We start from the raw sequence: 24,170 nt of genomic DNA, 5'->3' as shown, positions 1-24,170 counted from the left end.
CTGGGTAGCAGAGGGAAACAGTCATGCAAGTAGAGAGGATAAGGTGTCACAGATGTTGTTATTCATTCTTGAAGCCAAAGGATTGAGTGAGAAGAGGTTATGACTGCCACTGGAAAAGTTTCAGTTCAATCTTTGCCTAATTAGACACAAATCTAAACACTTTCACCACACAAGATTCCCATTCACACCCCAAAGGGTAAATCTTCACTGATCTTGGAAGCTGTAGTTTTCAGTAATTTTTTTTTTTTTTTCTTCCAATACTGCTGAAATCTCAGTTTCTCAAGGTGTGGTAAGGAGGCTGTCAAGAACCTGTTGGGTTCTAGTGCGTGGTGTTTCAATTACAGCAGTTTGGATAGAGCCCCTGAGAAAGCCACACTTCCATCCTCATTTCAGAAAAGCATGAGAAATAAAACTTTGTAATAGTTAGATTTTTTATTTTATTTTATTTTATTTTATTTTATTTTATTTTATTTTATTTTATTTTATTTTATTTTATTTTATTTTATTTTATTTTATTTTTATTTCTTTTGTGGAGTATACCTGTGATAAAGATTTTGTTCTAATATGTGTACAGGGAATTTGCCATGGTACATTCATAAAAGGAACAGTGGTTTCTGTTGGTATTACGTCCTTACAAATATTCATTACTTTATATATTTACCATACTTAGAACACAATTTAAGCTGTGTGCAGCTCAAAGAAACAGAAGGCATCTTCTGCTTAGCCTCTCCCACCAAGTCCTTCATGACTGTGGAGTCAGGGAGGTACTTACAACTATTACCGCCGATAATACATCTTTTCCATGACCCTAAATTAGAACTGAGAAATATCTTTCCAACAGCTTTCTGATTGAAACAAAACAAAACAGGAAAAAAAAAAAAAAAAAAAGAAAAAGAAAAAGAAAAAAAAAAAAAGAAACAGGATCAACACAAAACCCAACACCACAAGTGTTGATTAAATGTAAACCTACAAAATGTGGCAATTTTGCTTTAGGAAGACAGACTGTAATGTCAACAGATGTCATTTCAAATTTCAGGAAAACTTCTATTTTAGTTGTGTTTTAAAGCTACTTTTATATATATATATATATGTATATATATATATATGTACATAAATATATATATAAAACAAAATGTAAAACATTTTAAACGGAGAAGTTATCAAAATGCAGTATTTCAACTGATTAGAAACTGTCAGGATCTTTTTTCATTTTGTGAGGTCAGGATTGGGTTTAAACATCCTGAAACTTCTCTGAAAGGGATATAAAATATTTTAGTTGCACAATTTCCCATAACATGCATCTGGAATTTTAGTAATTTCAGATGACAGTTAGACAGAAGCACAGATACAAAACAAACTTTATGTTATTACTATTATTTTATGAAGATATGTTTCTTTGTGGTCATTAATGTACAGAAGTATTGTATGGATTTGCTGTGTTTCTTCATATTACAGCTAGCAAGAGTGATTTAGTAACGCATCTGCAGAGACAACATCACACAGATGCTAATTTGATGGGATTTCATCTGGTCTGCAGCCTACTGTTCACAGCCCATACTGTCTTCATAGGAAGGGTAATGAAATCTGAATGAATTTTATTTTATTGTATTTGGTGTTCTTTTTTTTTTTTTTTTTTCTACTAGACAAAATTTTTCCACAGTCATGATAACTTTGCATACTCCTAAGCTAAAAAAAAGGCAGAAGGAAACAGCACCTTGATTCCTCTGTGAACACTACCACAGACAGCATGTTTTAAAAGAATGATAATTGACATCTGTGAAAGAGGAGAAAATACAATAGCCAAAAAAGTGTCAAGTGCTAAGCTTGTAGAGCATCCAGTAGACAGTGCAAACATAGACATTTAGAACATTTTACAATGTTGGCTGGATTCAGCAAGAACAAGGACTTCGTACAAATACCCGCAAAATTATAAAAGTCTTTCTTGGTGATGCTTGTAATTCCAAACTCCAGTAATGGGTACATACAGAGCTCAGAAAGGTCACAGATTTTAGTCTATGTTGATTGCCACTTATTAGCAATGTACGTGTCCTGTTGATTTTGGACTTCTGCCCAAGAAAGTTGGGGGAGGAATTTAAAATGACCAGAAGTCTCTAAAACCTTCTCTCTTACTAAGAAAGTCCATTGTGTAAAAACATTCATTTTTGCTAAGTTCTATTGTCAAATATTTTTCTAGGTTTTCCCAGTTTTCAACAACTGTTCTTGTTTCCCTCTTCTTTGAAGAAAAATAACATCCTGTCCAACCTTAGGCAGGGAAACCCCCCCCACCATGTGTGCGTGCAGTTAAGCATGCAAGCAGTCCTATTCACAACTCTTGGCAAATACTGATGTGGATTTTTAAATAACCATTTCTGGCTGGACTTGAAATCTTGGACTCAAGTATCACTGTACCCAGGAATTTACAGTGCACATTTTCAGTAGAGGAAAACACAGAATAAAATCCAATAAAACTGAGATAGGGAGAGAACAGAGACACTGTTAAGCTGTGTGGATATGTATGTATGTGACATTGCTGGAATTACAGAACACATTTGATTTTTTGTTTCAGTAGGCTTGAGAAATAAGAACAGGAAAAGTCCTGAGAATAGTAAAACTACCACCCTTCCATAAATAAGACAATGGCTGGCTATCTGTTTCTTTCCATACATATCTTTTTCTATTCTTTTAATTGTGTCATGTGTGTTACTTCTCCTGAGGAAAACACTGTAAGCTGCACTTGCTAGAGACCTGTGTCCTGACAATGGCAGTGAATATCTCCTTGGTACTTTATCAGCTGTCCATGTTTCAAACATCTGGGAGCTGAAACAATTCTGCCAAGGTCACTTGATTATCCCAAGTTTACTAAAACTCCCTTGAGACTTTTCGTGTGATGATTAGATAATTCAAAATTAGTTCATTATCATCATGTTTTCCAGACCTTCACAGCATGGGGAAACATTCTCTTACTTTCTCAATAATAAACACATTGTTACAAATTGATAATCACACCAGCAAGGGCAAATTCTATTACATTGACCCTCACAGAAATGTACAGATTTCAGATGCAAATCCAGCCAACCTAACATTAGGTACCTAGCAGAAATTTATGTCTTAAGATTTTGTCAGCTCTATGCTGTCCTCAGTCAGAAAAATAAGTAAAGGACAGTTTCTGTGGGCTACAGAAAGGGCTCAGGTTAAACAGGTTCTTCATATATATAATCTCTAATTTTGGACTGGATGGATCTAGACCAGTGTGCTTTGCTCTTTGGAGGTTACAGTTCTACTGTACTATAAGATTAATTAATTACAACTTCATTATGTTATTTCCATCACTTCAGAATAAAAAACAGCAATCTTCACCTGTATGCATTGTGAGCAATTACTGAATACAGACAGAAATATGGTGCAAAAGAGACTGTCAGAAGCTCTGAGATTAGTTGGCTATATTCTCCAGCAATGGTGACATTCATGACTCTCTGTATCGTATAAATCAGTTTACCCCAGGTAATAATGCTTATTGGTCATAAATACCATGTTATCATGGTCACAGAAGAGGTACTATGTTGTTGTTTTTAATATCTATTAGGGAATTAAACTTGGAAGATGCTGAGGAAGTAACTTTTAGAGAAGGCAATATATGTAAGGACGCTGCTCTCTACATTATTAAACCAGGGGAACTCAAGGGAGAAACATGAAAGTATGAGCCGTATAAAGATACAATTCACAAACTATGAAATATATGTAGAAAAATTAGCAGGCTTAGTTAGCAAATACAAAACAGCTTTTCCTGACAGACTTACTCAGCTCTTTAAGCTCACACAACACATACAAAGCAATCTGTATTTTTCCTTCCTAACTGTATTTTAAGAATACAATAAAGCAAATTAAACACAAGAAAAAAAAAAGTATCACTTCAATCATAAACAATTTACAAATATTTTCATTGATGAAAAATACATCTAGATTTTGTAAGTAATATTTTATTTTCTTTTACTGTTTTTAAATAGCAATTCATAGGGGCACTGAACTCCAAATAACTGATGGAAGAGAGGATATAGTCAAAAAATCTGGTATCACAAAAGCAAAGATGAAGTTTGTAAACACTGGAGGATGGGGTCAGGATTCAAAATGGTCTTGACAAAATGGAAAGTAATTCCAAAATCTTAAAACATGGAATTTGGCAGAAAATAATAAAATTCTACACTTAGAAAGGAGAGGCCAATAAATGGCTGCAGTAGGTAAAGACTCAGGCAGAAATACCCCACAAAAGGATCTGGTAATGCAATTATCACAAACATAGCAGAAGTCTGCTGGAAAGGGAAAGAATGAAAAACAAAAAAAAAAACAAAAACAAAACCAAAACCAAAACAAAACAAAACCACTTCTTCCAGATTAAACTGTGTACATTGCTGTACACATGATGTATATTCCCAAAATAAATTTTGACTAGGATGCTGGCTGAACATGTCCCTCTCAGAAAATCTCTTGGACTTTTTAAATCCACATAGTCATCAGTATATTCTTTTTGTATCTTATTCCAAGGGCAGTATCATTTTCAATAGCAGAAGGCCTCACAATGCCTTAATTAAGCATTTTTTTTTAGGATTGCCTCTGAAGGGAAAACCTTGCCTTCTTTGTTTAACATTTTCCTCTCTATACCTGTGGGCAATCCAGGCCAGCTCGTTTATATTACAGCCTGGGTCACCATCCTAACACCTGGCTGCTGCCCTCACTGTTATTCAATGTTAATGAGTACAAGGTATATGATTCCTAAGACTGCCAAAGGTAAGCAGATGATAATCTAATCTGACAGGTGATTGACTGGCCCTTTCTATATTTTGTCACTTTTGTTACAGAGAGTTGCTGTGCCCCACCATATGACAGGTGGTGGGGGAGGCCTGGCGTGCCCCAGCGGGGACTTGTCCCCAGCCTCGCTCCCACCAGTGGGTCTGAGTGACTGCAGCAGTGGATACCTGAAAGTGGGAAGTTTATCCCCAATTCAGAGTGTAACAGAGCTGTTAAAACCAAGGAGTACAGATCAGTTTTTGTTACTTATATAAAAATATTGTATGTTTTTGCCCTTCAGAGTTTTTGATTGGCCTCATAAATGTAAATTTTTTCCTCTTCTGGCTTTCTCAGCATTTGTGCTGCACGTTCTTTCTCTTTGGTGGAGAAAAAGATACTGAGCTTGCCATTTATTATGAAAGTGGTTTTTTTGGAAGGGGGGAGAGGAAGATTCAGCATTTTTTTTCAAAGGGAGGGGGAGAAATGCTGTGATTAATGCTGTGCTAGTTCCTATAAATTACTTCATGCTCCATAATCCTGGCAACTCAGTTTTTGCTTGTGTGGTTTTTAAGCAGAAGGCATGCATGCAAAGGAGCATAGGAAAAACTGTACCACAGATCTGGTTTTGCATGCACGGTGGGGAAACCAGTAGAGCAGACTGCAGGCTTTAAACCAGCTTCCTTGTATTTTCTGGCAGAATAAGGAAACAAAGTACATAGCTTTACAGGAGCACTCTATGTATAAAAACTATTTTTTTCTGAAGTCAAATACCATAAGATGGAGTTTGTTGTAAGGCTGGGTTTCTAAGATGTCACCCACTGCATCACTGTAGCTTATGTCAAATATGCTAATCATGATCTCAGCACTTTCTCCTTATACTGCAAGAACTAGTCTAGCACAGGTACTGACTGTACTTGTATTCTTGATGTGTCAGCAAGCATGAAAAGTTAAACTAGAGAGAACGTTTTGACTAAATGAGTTCATTAAAATACATTGCTTTGTTGAAGCTAAAACATCTTAAGTAGAACTGCTGGCTAGGTAGGAATTTTCCGCATATTTTTTTTTTTTCAGTAAGTAAGTCTTGTTCTGTGAGAGCATGACTAGCTTCAAATGTAAGAACTCCTGGCCTTGCTATCTAGATCAAGCAATCTGCTCTGAGCCCAAGAACCCTCATGCCAAGGAAATGCCATGACAACTCCAGGTTTTTTTGTGCCCTTAACACCTCTATGGCACTGGCACAACTCTCAGCTGAAGAACTTGGTGTTTTATTTCCCTTTATTTGCACACCCTAGATCCAGTGAAAAATACCAGCTTTCCTACTGAATCTCACCTCATAAATATACTGGAAAACTGATCAAAATCTGTACCACTCCACTTTTGTATGACCAAAGAGGAGAGCGGTCATTTTACTGTGGAACAAATACCAACCTGGAAAGACATAGGACTGCCATGGAGCAGGGTGCTCGTCTCTGGATCAACAAGCTACAATAGTCTAAGCACACTGAAGCAGCTAGGGAAAGCAGTCACTTCTATTATATCTTCCCCTGCATAAAGTCAGAAGACTTCAGAGACTGGGACAGTGAATTTGAAACAATTTGTGTACTCAAAAAGTATAAGGAACTTAATTACTGGGCTATAAAATACTTTTTGTTGGGCTGTGTGGCTCAACGGACAAAAATATATGATTTGAGTGAGTCCAATTTATTTCTTTGCATACAGTCAATTCTCTTTCCTGCAGAAAGGACAAGATCAAGGGTGCTAAGCAGCAGAAGTGATGCAATAGATTTGATGGCACAGTTTTGTAGTAATAACTAAAGCTGTTCACAAAAAAAAAAAAAAAAAAAAAAAAGTTTGATCTCATCTACACTTGCTGACTCTTTGAAACCAGAAATATCAGGAGAGGCAGTGTCTCTCCAGAGTCTGCAGGAATCCTTTCCATGTTTCTCCCTGAGCCCAACAAGGAGATTATGTGTGTCTGGTGTGTCTGGACTGCCAGGAGCCCATGGTTCCAGAGCAGCCCCAGTATATTACTGAGCCTGCAGTCTACAATTCCAGCACTTTGATTTGCAACTCTGTTACGTGAATTTGCTGAGTCTCGCAGATGGGGACCTCCAGAGTTTCAAAATGTTAAGTGGTGAGGCAGATAGTTTTGTGTTCCCTCACTGGGCTGGCTGCCTGTGAAGGTTTCCAAGAAATTTGGGCTGCTGTCCAGTTTTGGTGGGACTAGGCTCTTCAGTCCTGCACAGCAAACAGAATTGTTAGTGCTCTGGAACAGGACTCCCGGTCCAAGGTTTGATCTTAAAAAAAAGAATGAGAGGTGGGGACAAATAGCACCAACAAAAATGCTTCTCAGTGAAGCTGTCTATAAACTTCACTCCTGAAGTACTCAATGTAATGGGTACCTCACTCAGACGAGGTCTTACTTATTCATGACAGCATTTCTAGGTGTTGAGAAGCTCATAGTTCAATCACTTGCAGACAAGTGCTTTGCTGTTCCCATGAAATTTCATTGATATGAAGAGGAATTGGCAGATGCAAATCCAGTGCCATTCAGAAGAGAACTTTCTGCATACAGGAGGATAAATCTAACCACAAGCTAATGGGTGCAAGGAGTTAATAGCAGATTATCTCTGAAATATGTTATCAGCATTTAAATAAGTAACGTCTGCTATTACTTGATTTGACAGACTTTGGAATTGTTGTTATGTATGGGATGAAGCACTCAAAAGCAGAAAGTTGGTTAGACAATCTATCTTGTAGCTATCTTGCTGTTCAGTTTTCAAAACTGAACACTTGCAGCCATGCATAGGAACAGCAGGAGTATTTCCCATCTGTGGTATAATTGCTGTTTTCATTTTGTTTCAGAGGAAAAAGATGCTGCTGTTTCACAGTAAATTTCTTCAGGAAGGCTCCTTCAAGGCAATAGCTAACCACTGATGTCCTGCCAAAGCTGTAACGGAAAGCATTGCCTCTTTACTTTGCAATAACTTGCCAGGATCGTGTACTTGTAAAAGAAGGGAAGAGGGGAAGTAGGGTGAAGAACCTAAATCAAATAATTAGCCACTGAACTTGCTTTGCTTTAAGCTAAAACAATCTCACCCCTATCCCTCTAACCTCCATTATTTGAGTGAGTCCAGATTTTCAGAACATGTAAAATGCTTTCTCCAACTTTAAACTGCCTCTGTTAATTCATTCTTTTGTTAGATTTAGGTTTGTTTAATGTAAAGACATGTTTCTAAATGGAATCATTTAAATTTATATGTTACATTCCTTTTTTTCAAGCTCTAGTTCATGAGTGGTTCTAGTCTTGAAATTTAGTGGTTATATTTTTCTCTGAAGTAAATTTTTTTAGTCATTGAAAAATTATTTAAATGCTTGTTAGAGCTCAGAAATGAACAAAAAAAAAAAAAAAGCCACTGGCTTTCTCTGGATTTTGGATAAGTGATAGTTTACAAACTCAGTCCTTGACCATTCTTTCAGATATTCACTGTGAAGAGTGATATTCACCTTAAACACTGTTGCATACTAGATTAGGACCATTGGCGATGTAGCTGTTTCTACTCCTGCTGGCTTCTCAAGGCTGTCCTTCCAAGCAGCAGCTGCTGTTTGCATGCTAAAAAAAAGAGGAGAAAGTGTTAAGACTAGAGTATGTTTTGGTACATGCTCTGTGGGCAAGAAGAGCTGTCTTAATAAAAATAATAAATCTAATAATAAATCTCTAGTCAGAGAATACACGTGTTTCAAAACACTAATTAAAAAAAATAGCAGAAATTCTTGGCTAACTTAATGGTGATAAGCTGGTGCTTTGTGCTCAGCTCCTGCCACCCCTTTCCACAAACCTGATGCTTTGTTACAACTGGTTAGGTTACAACATGATGAAAAACTGAGACCTGTTGAAGAAGTAAGTATGAAAGGTCTAACCTGGAAATATTTGCTGATGATATAAGAAACGGCAAACACTAGGTGAAATTTTGAGGCTTTCAGGTTCAGTTCTATCCTCTGCTGGAGAGAGGTCAAACCCACATCAATCATCCTGCCCTAGGTATCAGGATATAGGCTGCTCTGCATATTACTTGAGTTTGTGCAAAGGTTGGTAGATAAAATGTCTAAATCATTCTTAGGAATTAGGACTCTTCCCCTCTATGAGGTCTTATGATTACCTGGCTATCAGATCAGGTTGCCACTTGTTTTCTCTTTAAGGTCAAATCTAATCTTTAGTCCATTCTCTGTGCAGCAGAACAGCTTTAACAGGATGAAACACAGATTTCTCATACAGTGTAGCTAATAGTAGTCGGGGTGTTTGCATATGGAGATGTAAGCTTTGAAACCTCTCAAGCAAGGAAAAGTAGTTGAACTTGGGTTTCCTGCTTCCTTGCAAATATGCTTTGGATACAATGTAAAATAAGATACCAGCACTGACTCTCTTCAGTGACAAGAATTGAACTTGTTCAATGCTTTGAGGGGAAGGAGAAGGGTTCTGGGCTGCAGACCTGACTTGGCAGAGGCAGTACCTTACAGACTGCCTAAAGTGAGCTGACATGAGATTTGTTTGTGTAAACAGATTTTCCTTTTGACTATCTCTAGACAGACTTGTAATGAGCACTTTGTTCATGAAAAGCTTTTTATAACATCTCTGACATCTACTGCTCAAACAGTATGACACTCAATTTTCAGTCTTTAAGGACTTCCACTGGAGTTGATACAGAGTCTTTAGTACCATGTGCAGCATGGTAGACCATAGCGCTCTGTGCTGTCCCTCTTTCACCCCCTCCCCCCCCCCACAAATAATATATAAATATACACACAAATGCAAATATATATATATATATATATACATGTATGTAAGGCTTCCAGTACTGAGGAGGCTTTTCAGCAAAAGCTGTGTTAGGATTTCACAAATATATTATTTGATTTTAAAAATGTTAGTCTCAAGATTCTTTGAAAAAAAAACAGGGTATCCTTTGGCAAAATTCTCACTGATTTTAGGAGTGTTGTACAGGGAAACAGTCTCTGGAATGCTGATGGATAGGGTCATATTTGCTTGTTCTAGTGTATTCCAACCAATATGACTAAATATTACTCTTCTGGCTTTTTTTCTTCCTCTGATGATTCATAGACTGGAGTCTATTGTTAACATTGGATACATGCCATTTTCACAGCTGAACATATTGCAGAAATCTAAAAAGATTTTTGAAAGGACTAAATGACAAAATTATTAAAAACTCCTAATGGCATGCAATGTATTTGTAGCTCATGAGTGGGAGAATCCATTGCATACTAACCATTGTTCAGAGATGATAACTTATGAGCTCTTTTGGTTACTGAGGAAAAGTTTTGTGCTATGTATACTTCTGCAGATTTGAAGTAAGTAAGTCACTTGCCTCAGGTGGGAAACAGATGTGTGGTAGTAATGTCTGTCACTTTAATGAAGAAAGTGTCAGTGAGGCTTTGTTGTCATAGTAAATTTATACAGTACTTCACAAATGCCTATTGTCCTTAACTAGCATAATATTCCCCTTTGGATTTCTCTGTCTGCCCTAAATTTAATTCTTATCCTGATAACCGAGTTCAGTCAGGTTCCTCAGACAGGGCCCGTGATGGAGTGTCTGCTTCCTTACAGCCAGCTGGGCAGGAGTGTTCCTCCTTGCTTTTTAACCTTTCCCACAGTAAGGAGGCTCCACTTCACGTAGCAAAACTATTACAATTTCCCCTTCCCCATGAATAAAACCTCCTACCAACATGTTTCTGCCTGAAGACTCTAAATGCTAATTCATGTAAGTCATATGAAAGAGTTCTGTATTTGTTTAATTTCAAGGTTTTCATACTCCTTAAATTGACTGCAATATCTGAGTGCCTTCTACCTGACCCACTGTTAAAAAGGCAAAGCTGTGCTGTATTTCATGGAGTGTATGTGGTATTTTCAGTGGGACTGTTAGAGAATGCTACTTTCATGGTGGTGTTGGCAGATGTTGGTCCTTATCCCTCTGATTGGTGGCCTTCATGAACCCCTGTAAGTGAAAATGGTCTTTTGACTGCCCTGTAGTCAAAGGGTGCAGTTGCAGCTTTGATGTGCATAGTCTAGAAAAGCCCAAGTAGCTCTATAATCTGTGAGCCAGGAGTGTACTCGATTGCTGAAAGGTAAGCTCCCATTACATTGTTTCTACTGGTTTCTTGACTCTCCAGATCACAATGGGTATAAGCAGGAGTTGCTTGTGCAGTTGCATCTTGTAAAAGGCCTCAATTTCCCTCTGTCTTTGATTTAATCTTTGATATCTTGTTACTAAAGGTCTGATTATTTTCCTAAAAGTATCCCTGGGGCATGATGTCATTCTTTGTTACTGAGGAAAGGATCATGAGAAAAGATGGGTCTTGCATTATGCTCTAAAAATAGAGAGGTTACTCCCATCAACAAAAGATAAGATTTTCAAGTTAAGGAAAACCTCATGTAATCTCACACAGACAGAGCACACAAAAACAAGGCAAAATGCAAGGAAATGTTCCAGTGCAGTCTAACCGAGGGGAAAAAAAATCCAAAATACTTAATGCTAGGTTAAATAAAATGTATTTTGCAGAAAATATTAACCAAAAATGAAAGTTTTCTGGGAAAACTTTAAAATAAACCTGTGGAAAAGCAGGGAGGTATCCTGAGCTCCCAGCTCTGGAAAGGTTGAAATGAGCTAGAGCCAAAGAAGCATTTCTTGAAGTTGTATCACAGCAGATAGTAGTTCCATCAGAGTTTCTCTCCTGTAATGCATGTTACTGTTTCAATTTTATTTCCAACAAAACAAGAATTCTGTCAAGTTTTGGTATCAACAATTCCCCAGAATGAAGTAGTGCAACAAAACATGTATGTGTAAAGAAATAATAATAAAACCAGAACAAATGCTAATTTTAACTTCTATGGACTCTTTGGAGCCTTAAGGATAAATGAATTTCAGGTAAGAAATGAGAGAAACATCATGTAAATTAATGTTAGAAACAGTGGAATATTAACACTAAGTTTGGGTTTATTAAACTCAGTAATATAATGTAATTCAACCACTCCCTATGGCAAGACATGCAGAGAGCAGTAATATCAAGACTAAACTCACTGAAATATCACAATAGCCATGGATAGGGGAAACAAAAAAGTATCTGCAACATTCATGTATGGGGTGTTTTGAAAAAAAACAGAGATAGTGGGAAGGTGGAGGAAGGATTGTAATTTGGACCTGCTGCTGGAGTCTAATCCTAGATCTCAATTTAGTGGAAGTGGCATTCTGCAATGCTACATGGTGACAGACTTTGGTAACAATAACTTACAAGAAGGTCTTATGCCAGCATTAACATGGGTCCATGTAAGTATCTGAAGAGATCAGATATGTGGGTGGGATGGGGGGTCTACTTGCATTAGTGAAATGAACCATGTACCATTACACTGTGCAAATTGTCCTATATTTAGGCTTGTTTTACCCTTAAAGTGTACAAACCTACTTTAAGTTCAATAAGCTTCCAATAAATGTTTATTGGACATATCTATCAAATAAACTATTGTAGGGGGTAAAGATGAAAGCAGAGAAGTTTTGCAGATAGGTTAAAATCTCTTGAAGTAAACACTATAGTGAAAACAATAATAAAATCTAGCCTTATAGACCCTTTTCAATAATTCCAATATTTTGTATGACTGGGAAATTGGTAAAAGTTGACTGTTCTTCAGGATTTAGAATTTTATAGTGAAAGCTTCTAAAAGAATTATTGTTAATTATCATTCCTAGGTTCTCTCTTATGGGACTTGAAGGTAGTGACAGCTTATGGGACTTGGAGGTAGTGACAGCTTATGACAACTACTGCTGACTTCTGCGTATATGGCTCTCCTATAATTCACGTATTTGGGTAAGAAGGATGATAGATTTTTGCTTTTCTTAGAAAGCTGGTTGCAGCTGTCTAAGTCTGAATGGTACTAAGGCTAATTTCAGTGCAAATGGCTTGCTATTTTTGTCTTCAGAATTCCAGGTTAATACTAAATCTGGTGGATATGTTGCCACTATGTTAGTGCTCTGGGGTTTATGTAGAGGTTTCTGTGCTAACATGTTCTCCCTCTAATCTCTCAGACTCCAGATGAGTTTACTTCATAAAAAGCTTGTCTTGACTTAAACTTTGAACAATGCAGCTCCTAGCAAAACAATTCAAGAGATTAAATCCTGTATTTATCTTTGTTATGAACATAAAACATACACTATTAGTTTCCTGGGATTCCACAGGCTAGAAACAGCAAGTTGGAAATTCAAGACTAAGCTTCTTCTGAAATTATTTGCCAAGAAAAGTGTCCCAAAGTCTTTTCTGTCAGTGTCCCAGCCAAACTTTGATATGAACAGATTCATAACCTGGAAAAAAATGTTGACACTTCTGAATTGATGTTCATCTCTTTCTAAAATAGGCACCTAAGGTAGTTTGGGCAACCAACCCATCCATCTCTCCCCATTTACTGTAAAGGTTGTTTAGGTGGAGATGGTGGTGTGACAATTAACCCCACCAACATAGCCTTTTATTCTTTTGTACCTCTGACTGTCATAAAACTCATGTTCTGTGCTGTATTTATTGCTAGGATACTGAGAATATTTGACTGGGAGTTTTATACTACCAATTTCCAAGGAAAATATATGCTTGAGGTCTCTGAATTGGAAGTCTGCTTCTTTTTACTGATGGAAATAAAAAAAGCTAGGAGTAGAGAGACGGTGATGGATGAAGGCAAAATTTAACCCAGGCAACTGGAAAAACAGAATGGCATGAATAATATAAGAAATAACTCTGTTCTAGGTTTTCAGATTTCCTTAGAAATATAACTGCCTCTATTTCTTTTCTGTTTTCAGTATTCCTTTACAGCCTAAATGTACTATGCTCTTTTATGAGCCAAAAATATGTGCTTACAGAAATGAAAAAGATGATAAAGTCATGAGAAACGTGTATAACATTTTCAGGTTAACAGGTGTTCTGAACCACTTGGTACAACCTTACACAGGAATTTTCATGGTGATCATTTAAAGAATTTCCGACTAGTGCATAGTTATATAACAGGTTGAAATCTTTAACAGACTAAAAAAAAAATAATAAAAAATGGTTTTCTTGAGATTTTAAACAGGCAAAAAATATAAGAGGAAACAAAAGAATGTTTTTCCATGGGTCACAGGAAGTTTACCTATAAATAGAGCTCCCATTTATTTCACACCTGGCAGTTAGCAGAAATTAGCCCTTAGCTCAGAATTGCAGTAGAAAAAAAGGCAGAATGAGCTGCACTGTTAAAAGTTGTATGCATCTACATCAAAACATTTCTGCTGGGGCTGGAAGACTTAAACTAGACAAGGCTTTACTTTTAAGGTTTTTCTTCTCATCTGTGACCACTGAGAACTTTGTAAAGTTCTTCAGACAGCTGAAAACAGTTACTCAAAAGCCTAAAGTTTTCTAGTTATGTCAATAAGCTGTTGGCTTGGGAGCAAAAGCATGATCCCCTATGACCTAAATGTCTTTCCATTACTTCCAGGATACCAAAAGTGGCAGTGCAACCCAATGTTGAAATCCTTGTTTTAGTCTTAAGTTATATATATGAAAATACATTTGAAATAAATATCTGTTGAATATTAAAAAAATAAATAAGTACCATCTCAGATATGTAATAGTCTGTTTGTATAATTCTTATACAGATTTCATCTAAGAAAAAACCTGTTACTACAGAAATAAGGAATCCAAGGGGCTATAACATTCTGGCAAGCTAAACTCAACATTGTATATGGGAACTCATAAGTGTACCAGGTTTTTGGCATCTACTCTGTGGCTTTTATATAGAAGAACAAATAAATGCTTCTGGTAGTCTAATATGAATGTAACTGGCCCTCATACAAGTTATATAAAATTCTCCCAGTCAGTCTGCTAACATCCTGGTAAAAGCAGAATAAGCGCCTGGTGATTTTCTTGCTATACTAACATGTTAATGCGTTGATTCTGAATTCTCTCAAATGACATGTAAAACCCATCTTTGGGGTATAAATAAAAAAATAAAATCTGTCTGTGAACTTCTCATCTCTTAAATGCTCAACTGAAAAAGCAGTGGCAATAATTTTGTTAAAATGTGTTTCTGAACTTTAGCCTTGCTGGACAATGTCCTACTTGCCTTGTAGGACTATGTTCATCACCGTGTTCATAGGTTGCCATGCTGTTCAGTCCTTCCAGAAGTGTGGAAAGGGGAGTGACTGCTGTTGTGCTAGACTATAAAATGCACAGCTGAAACAAGTCTATCCTCTACTGTACAATATCCGCTTCTCTATTTATCTTGACACTGTCTTTTTACACACTTGAATTCATTGCTTATTTCCAAGAAAAATAAATAATGTATATACAGTAGTTTATGCAGTATCATTTAGCTCATGTAATTAGGTCTTTCAGATTACCTTATCTGACCTTTGGGAAGAAGAGCTTGTTTCAGAAAGTCACTCCTCATTTCAGATGTATCTGAGGAAAAAAAAAATATGTCTTCCAGGCTCTCTTTTAGCCTTTGAGAAAAACTTCATGACTCATAAAGCTCTGTTCACACTACTGCATTCACACTACTGCATTCACACGGGACAAAGCAGTCATTGGTCCCAGCCAGCATAGGTTTGTGAAGGGTAGGTCCTGCCTAACTAACCTGATTTCCTTTTATGATAAGATCACCCGTATGGTGGACCAAGGAAAACCAGCTGATGTGATTTTTTTGGACTTCAGCAAGGCTTTTGACATGGTTTCCCATAGGATCCTACTGGACAAAATGTCCACCATACAGCTAAATAAAAACATCATACGATGGGTGAGCAATTGGCTAACGGGCAGGTCCCAAAGGGTTATGGTAAATGGGGCTGTGTCAGGCTGGCGGGCGGTCACCAGTGGGGTCCCTCAAGGCTCCGTTTTAGGGCCGGTACTTTTCGATATTTTTATAAACAATCTGGATGTAGGAATAGAGGGTATTTTGAGCAAGTTTGCTGATGACACCAAATTTGGAGGAGTTGTGGACTCAAATGAGGGCGTAAAGGCCTTACAGAGGGATCTGGACAGGTTGGAGAGCTGGGCGATCACCAACCGCATGTAGTTCAATAAGAGCAAGTGCCGGGTTCTGCACCTGGGACGGGGAAACCCTGGCTGCATGTACAGACTGGGCGATGAGACGCTGGAGAACAGCCTAGAAGAGAGGGATCTGGGGGTCGTGGTAGACAGCAAGTTGAATATGAGCCAGCAGTGTGCCCTGGCAGCCAGGAGGGCCAACCGTGTCCTGGGGTGCATCAAGCATGGCATCGCTAGTAGGTCAAGGGAGGTGATTGTCCCGCTCTACTCTGCGCTGGTGCGGCCTCACCTCGAGTACTGTGTGCAGTTCTGGGCACCACAGTCTAAAAAGGACATGAAACTGTTGGAAAGTGTCCGGAGGAGGGCTACGAAGATGGTGAAAGGCCTGGAGGGGAAGACGTACGAAGAACGGCTGAGGTCACTGGGCCTGTTCAGCCTGGAGAAGAGGAGGCTGAGGGGAGACCTCATCACAGTCTACAACTTCCTCGTAAGGGAATGTCGAGAGGCAGGAGACCTTTTCTCCATTAACACTAGTGACAGGACCCGCGGGAACGGGGTTAAGCTGAGGCAGGGGAAATTTAGGCTTGACATCAGGAGGGGGTTCTTCACAGAGAGGGTGGTTGCACACTGGAACAGGCTCCCCAGGGAAGTGGTCACTGCACCGAGCCTGTCTGAATTTAAGAAGAGATTGGACTGTGCACTTAGGCACATGGTCTGAACTTTTGGGTAGACCTGTGCGGTGTCAAGAGTTGGACTTGATGATCCTTAAGGGTCCCTTCCAACTCAGGATATTCTATGATTCTATGATTCTATACTCAAGAAAATATTATTCTTACATGGTAGGTTACTGCAAACAGCAATCATATGTCGTGGATTCCTTATAATGCAGTAGTGACTGAACAACTGTAATTGTGTGTTCATAGTCCAGTTCAATTTATGGCCTTTATCCACAAACAAACAAACAAACAAACAAAAACAAACAAACAAACAAAAAAAACCTTGAATGTTTTAAAGCTTGTTTCCTAATAAAATCCGTGCAGGAAAGTGAAAGTTAGGAAGGTGAATGTTTTTCTCTACCCAACATATAGCTCTTCTCTCCAAAGGATGCATCTAGAAAGATCAAGAAGGAATATCTCAGTGTGAGGTATTTCCTCAGCTGCTCTTCTGGGGAACTAGTACTCACATAGTTAATTACCATAACATATCAGAACCCAGATCTAGCAGCTGCACTCAGAAGGAGAGTCCTATATGTTGATAGCATCCAAGTGTAGTATGCTTACATGCAACCATGACTGTTTATTCATCTTAGGAAGAAGCTGCCTTAATCAGCCAAGATCTCTCTCAGCATAATGCAAAATAGGAATATTTTTGGTGATCCATCTTGTAAAAAAAAAAAAGCACAAAACAAACAAACAAACAAAAAAAAAACTTCAGTAAAGACAGACAACAAAGTTGGCTTATAGTAATCATGTCCAAGTGTATCCTGAAACTGTTAATTCCTTTGGCAAAGTAAATAATTACATAATTTTTATATCAATTTCAACTGCTTGGAGTCTTTTATTACTTTGATAGGTCTTACTATCTCAGTCCTCTTCAGTCATAGAATATACTGAGCTGGAAGGGACATATGAGGATCATCAAGTCCAACTCTTCACTCTGAGTTAAGTGACTGAAATCCATTCTTATTCTGTTCCCAGCACAGCCCAGGATCTAGCAAGTGAGGCAATGTACAACACATACCTGATAGATGACTTAAGAGTCATTAGTGTACAAATCAATCCAAAACAGAAAAAAAATAAAATAAAATACTGCCTTGGAGGGGTAGAATCAGAGTTAGAAGCAGCATTTTTGGTTGGATGTCAGAAGGCAAATAGGGAAATAGAACATGTATACAGAATGCTGGTAGTGTCCAGATGTTATCTGAAGGAAATGCAAAATGTAAGTTAGTGCTATTCTGCCTTCCTTTTGTTCTTCTAGTACTAATTTTAGCTTTTTTGAAGGGAAGTCTTTCATCGTTTCAGATCACCTTCCATATGCTTCATTTATCTTGGTCAGAAGTGTTTTAAGTGTCTCTTGTCTTTATTTTGTGTTACATCTCTTATGTGAAAAGTTGTTTAAGTGCTACCTTTCCCTCCCAGGTTCAGAGAAAGACTTATCTTAATTTAGTCTTACACATTCACTGTGTCATCTATCTTTATCTTAAAACTGATATGATACTGACCAAAGATTTTATTCCAGTTCTCATAAAACACACATAGGAGTATCAAAATGTCACATTTTTGTTAATTTTAAATTATACATTAGATGGACTTAAATTGTGAATGAAAGATCCAAATTCATGAAACCTAAAATTCAGTTTTGCAGAATTACCAGGATCGGTCTCAGACTTTTTGGCTCCTCTCCTTTTTCAGTCCCTTTAGCTCCTCTCCTCAGGATGGGGTTTAGCTGCATACATATCTTTCTCAATGCTGCTTGTTGTGTGTCTTCTGCCAGAAACACTTTGTGCTGAATTATTTTCATTCTGTGTAATACTGATGCTACCTACAAATATGAGAGATATGTGTTCTATGGAGTCAGATCAATTCAACACCATGGTGTTAACAAAGTCGTGCCATGTGGTGTGTCTAGGGTTATGCAAACTTGATCTAGGGACCTGTGCCAGCTTCTAAAAGGGGGCTTTAATTTACCTTTTCCTGACCTTCCTGTTCCCTGTCTGTATATCCACAGATGCTCAGATTCCTTGAGGACAGAGTTTTCTGAATGGATTTCATCCAATATGATGTGCTAGACTGCTTTTCCTCTTTGATCTGCTCTAGTGCAACATGAGAGTATGCATCCATGGCTAATCATGGGAGACAGGCTAATCAGGGAGTCTGGGAAAGAAAATCAAACCTTAGCAGACTTTAATTCAGAGGGTTACCTTTGAATGAATAAAGAATTTTGGTAGAAACTGGTAATTTTATTTTACTTTTTTTTTTTTTTTTTTTTCCATTTTTAGTGGTTGCTGTAAGAAGCTGGGTGTATTTCAATTCCTTTGACCAACCAGGAAGGGAGGCGGTGTCAGTATAAGGGGTATCGTTTTCAATTTATTAGGTTTCTTTCAGCATCTCTTGGAAGATTTTCTAGTTCAATAGCTCACTTAGTAATTATTTCTTCCCAATACTTTAATATATTCTTTCTCCTAATAAAGTTCTTGAGAATCTTCAGCTGCCTGTGACAAGATGGGTTTTCTGAATGCTAACCTGAGGCTGTGTCCTTTTGTGGATCATGGTAATTGTGAGATGATTTATAAGAATGTTAAGTAGCTGCATTTTGCTTTAGGAAACATACCAGGCTGTCACTTCAAATTGGTGAGAAGGCATAGGTATGTTACGGTTCACCTCCTGTGCTTTATTTCACTACTTCCTACTGAGTGTCTGTGACTGAAACTAGATTCTGTATTAAACAAAACTACCCCTCCTCTGTGGGAAAGAAGACAAACCTAGCAACAGCAGTTGAAGCATTTCCCGGCCTTTAGAAGAAAATGCATGGCCACAAAATTAAATGACAAAACTTGTTGATCAAGAGGGGTCAGAGAGTTCTGGCACCAATCTACAGTCTCATCTTTGATGTTCTTTCCAGTGATGAGTTCAAGCTGATAGGCATGATCGCAACTTAGATTAGGTTATCTTGTTAGGTTAGTTTACTAGACAAAATGGAGGAAGGAGAGGGACGATCAGGATATGCATCATGGTATAAAAGCAAAATACTCCATATCAAACATCTTGTCCAAAGCAGAGGTCTCTAACCATTTCTGTCAACTGATGTGATATGAAACTGCATATTCCCCATAATGTGGCTTTTGTTCTGATTTGCACTTTGCTGAATGCAAGAAAAAAATAAATGAATCTTTAAAAAGAGGTTCTTTCTCATAGCTTCTGAAATATATTCTGAAAAGTGCCACAGGATGCATTCCATGTATATTTGGAAAGGTAATCCGAAGAGAAGGAAAACATTTTCTGAAGTACGAAAGTGTCTTTTTGTCTTGAGTACTATTGAAGTGTAAAGGAAAGGTAGCTGACAATAATGTTCTGGAGAAAATATACAGAAATTGGCCCACTGGGCTAGAGTCCTCAATCTTGACTGCTCAAGAAACTCCAGGGAAAATAAATAGCAAGAATTGTAGCACACCTGTTTCCACAAAATACACATAAGAGCACTTTACAATACATTTCACTGGTAGAAAATACAGTCTAGATTTGACTTTTTCAGCTGAGGCCCTATTAAGATCTGCTAATGAGGTAAAAATCCAAACCTTTGTCAATAAATGCAACCTATACTGATTTTTATTTTTATTTATTTATTTAGAATCATATCTTAAAAGCTGTCTCTGGAGTTCATAACCTTGCTTTACAGGCTTGTATTCCTCTAAGTCTGTGCTTTAATTTAACTGATCAAGTCAACAGGGCACCACTGAGGAAAGGCACACTGGGTATCAGACTTCTAGAGTAATAAAAGTTGTTTGAATCTGAGCAGTTATCTCCTTTTATATCAAGACTAAATTAGATTCTTACAGATGAAACACGTATTTTAAATTGGAGAAAATATTTTAGTCCCAGATAAGCAGGTGAGTTAATCCAGCGGCTATGTGGAGAATGCAGGGAAACACATGTCATAGCATCATGGAATGGGTGAGGTTGGAAGGGATTTCTTGAAATTGTGTAGTTCGCCCCCCAGCTCAAAGAGGGTTCAACTACAGCATATCACTAACAGTGATGTCCAGTCAGATTTTGAGTATTTCCAGGAATGGAGGTTACAACCCCCATGGACAACTTGCTCCCATGTTTCCTTCCATTCTGATGGGCTGCTCCCTGGGGCCAGATGAGCAGCCTGTCTTTCAGCAGAATTTCACCACTCAAGAACCAACACTCCTCACTGTGAACCTGCCCCTAGCACATACCTGCGCTGGTGCTGACAGTGGGAGGTGCCAAGAGAATTACACCTACTTCTTGTCTCTAGCTGTCTTGATATCTTCCAAACAAAGAAATAGAAAGGTCAACAACACATGATTTGTGTAGGATACATAGGCAGATGGATGAGGTTGAACTGCAGCCTCCCAAGCTTGGTAGCTGGAGCTCATGATGCAATCTGTTCTGTGAAACATCCTTTTTCATGTTATTTCTGGCTGTTTCTGCAATGTGTCATCAAATGCTATTCATACTATGAAGCACAACGATAGCACTGCTTTTTTTTTTTTTTTTTTTTTCCCCAAGCTTGCTGTGACTGATTAAATAGTATGTGGGCTAGAATTAGCTTCAATGTAAAATGCAAAACTGAATCCTCTCTGCACAAGGGAACCACCATAACAATGTTTTATTTATTTATTTATGGTCACTTGCACAATGTTATTAGTTACAGGGTCCAATAATGTAAAGATCATACAAATAGAAACATGAACAACTCAAAAGAGTATTCTTTTCAGTCAAAACCATGAAATATAAAAAGATTTTAGTATTTTACCTCCAATTTTAAAACTATTCAGATTTCATACCTGTGGTTTCATACCTTTAATGATCTTCCATTCCCTAGATCCCCATATTCAACAATTCTCTGTTCTACTTTGTCCTCAGAGAAGAAAAGCACCAGATAGGTACAGCTAAACAAATTGTGCTGTGACTTTCTGGCCCACAATAACTTTGGTCTTTGTATATTTCTAATAACTAGTTCATGGTAATAATTCCCTATTAAGGTGTCTCTCTTAATTAGCATTTAGATCTCATGATATATGTAGGATCTGTCACTGAGACTCCTATAAATTCTCAGTAAATTGTAAATTTGTTTAAAATTGGCTACAGGGTTCTGAGGTTATTAGAGAAAGAGGCAGGAGAGGTAGCTTGTTATCATTAACTTAGTTTCCCAAGGAAACAGGACTGAATAATTCAGATGATCTTCTTACTGCTATATTGAGGGAAGAAAAGCAAAGAGCAGAAACACAAGGATTGAAAAACACAATAATAAAAGCAGCAAAGTAAAAACAGTTAGAATGAAAAATTTCTTCATAGATTCAATGAATACATAAGTGACCAGGACTGAATCTAGTTTACTAGGTTTTCTCAGGAGAGGTGTAGATTCTATTATGGAATTCCATGAATAATACTACTCATAATACTACTCCATTTTTTTCCTCCCATAAATTTGGATGAGAAACTGCACAGCTTGCCTAGAAACTGAGTTTGTCTAACTTTTGAAACATATTGATTCGCTGTAATTTAAACTTGTAGGATTTTTAAAGGTTTTAGTTTGAGACTCTGAAAATTACAAATTTCTTTTGCTTCATAATGACATCACTGACCCAGATGGCTCTTCAGAGCAATTATTTTTTTCCTCTGAATCTTATCTCTTCATTCTGTTTCTCAGTATCTTGTTTAGTTTCCTCAGAGGTTTTAAACTTAGGATCTCTTTTCTTTGTGAGGCACCTTTACTTAACACTTTTTGTATCAGGCTCTCTTGCAAAAAGTGACTTTTTCTTGGTTTAGACCATATATTATCCCAATGCCAGTATTCACCAGGAGATACTACTGCAAAAATCATCCTATTAACCTGTCCGAGAGGTTAGATAATAACCTAGATATTCTGGTATTTTACATGTACATTTCCGTGCTATATTGTGTTGCACAATTACAGTGTTGCATCTGAAGCAGTGACAGTATTTCCATTCTGTTTTCAGGTGGAGCTGGGTCTTGACTTGAAATGTTTGCAAGCCACTTCTCACCCTGAGGTGTAGAGGGACACCCACTGGTGACCAGCCCCATGGCAGTCTGTTACTCTTGGCAGCCTGGGCTTCACTCTGAATGTGTGTGCTGCTCCCAGAGGATTGTGAGGCTGCTTTCACCTGCACATCTTTCCCTTCTCACAGCCCCTGCTACTTCTTGAAAAGATTTTCTTTCTGTTACTCGCTCTTTAGTTAAATTTGATTATTTTCAAGTGATTATAGGGCTCCTCACAGACACGCCTAAAAATCTCAACCTCAGCAAGTTTATTTTTGTAAGGAATAAACATATTTTTGACTAGTTTTGAAATACCCCACATACAATGAGTATATAACTCATGATGGTCACTTCAGAGACACTTATTTTCTTCCTGATGTTTTTGTCAGGATTTCATGAAAAAGACCTTTCCCAATCTGAAACTCAAAGTTGCCCTGTCCAAAATAAAAAAACTTTGAAATTTGTCAATTAGGATTATATTCATGTTGCACTGAGCTTTTTCATTCTTCAGCTTTTTCCTTATTGTTTGTTCTGTGATACCAGAAGCCCTAACCACACAAATCAAACTGGTTGTGTCTTACAGCACCAGTGACAAACAAAATGCGAGCTACCTATAGGAGCTTACAAATGTTATGTGAGGGTAAATAGCCAAGATAAAGAAAAATGTTTGAAGAAGGCAGGAAAAGGGAAACAGAAGGAGTTGGCATGACCTCTCGGACAGGTTAATAGGATGATTTTTGCAGTAGTATCTCCTGGTGAATACTGGCATTGGGATAATATATGGTCTAAACCAAGAAAAAGTCACTTTTTGCAAGAGAGCCTGATACAAAAAGTGTTAAGTAAAGGTGCCTCACAAAAAATCCAGAAGTCTTAGGAAACACATTAATGAGTACTTTAAGTTTAAGGTGAGGGCAAGGAAAAAGATCTGTTTTGAATTTAAGTGTATACATTTGTCCACAAGGATTGAAAAATTGGTTACTAGGTCTCATTTTTAGCTTCCTGTGAGATCTTTAAAAGGAGGTACCAGGGTAAGGCTGAGATAGATAGCTGGAGAAGAATGGGACAAAAAAGGCTGAAGTTAATCTATCACGCATTTGTTCTTTCTTTGTGACCTAATGGATACAGAATATTTCTTAGTCACAGATGTGTTGACTTCCAAAGGTCCCTTCTAACCATCCAGTCCTACCTTCAGCTTGAAGCAAGGTTGTTTTCAACACCAGGTAAGTTCAGCCAAGGCTCTATCTAGATAGAGTGGCAATTCCACAAAATCTCTAGGCAAACCTGTTTCAGAGATTCACTAACCTCCTACACAGATAGGAGACTGATGTAAAGGAAACAAGTGGCTGGGGGGTGAACTCAAGGAAACTTCAGTTAGACACATTTTTAGATGTTGAACTCATCTTTAAAACAGTGAGAATGTTTAATCATTGGAGCAACATTTTGAGGGAAGTGATGAATACTCCATTTCTTGTTATCTTGAAGCACAGACTGCATTTCAGTCATATGATTTAACATATACGAGGTAGATGTCACTGAGGTGTAAGTTATCAGGCTCTGAGCAGGAACAAGTGAGAG

At 37.7% G+C, this 24,170-nt stretch overlaps 1 long non-coding RNA gene across 1 annotated transcript in view; it reads right to left on the bottom strand.

Moving 5' to 3' along the window:
* The window catches only part of LOC311427575, a 228,662-nt gene that overhangs the window by 20,512 nt on the left and 183,980 nt on the right, over nucleotides 1–24,170 (bottom strand). Inside the window, exon 6 of the long non-coding RNA XR_014687435.1 lies at nucleotides 8,290–8,395. This is a non-coding gene — a long non-coding RNA (uncharacterized lncRNA). The remainder of the gene's footprint in view (nucleotides 1–8,289; nucleotides 8,396–24,170) is intronic.

The sequence above is a fragment of the Aythya ferina genome, assembly GCF_964211825.1.
Source record: "Aythya ferina genome assembly, chromosome: Z".
Taxonomy (NCBI): Eukaryota; Metazoa; Chordata; class Aves; order Anseriformes; family Anatidae; genus Aythya; species Aythya ferina.
Note: the sequence above shows the minus strand (reverse complement) of the source record. Positions and strands in the feature narration are given on the sequence as shown.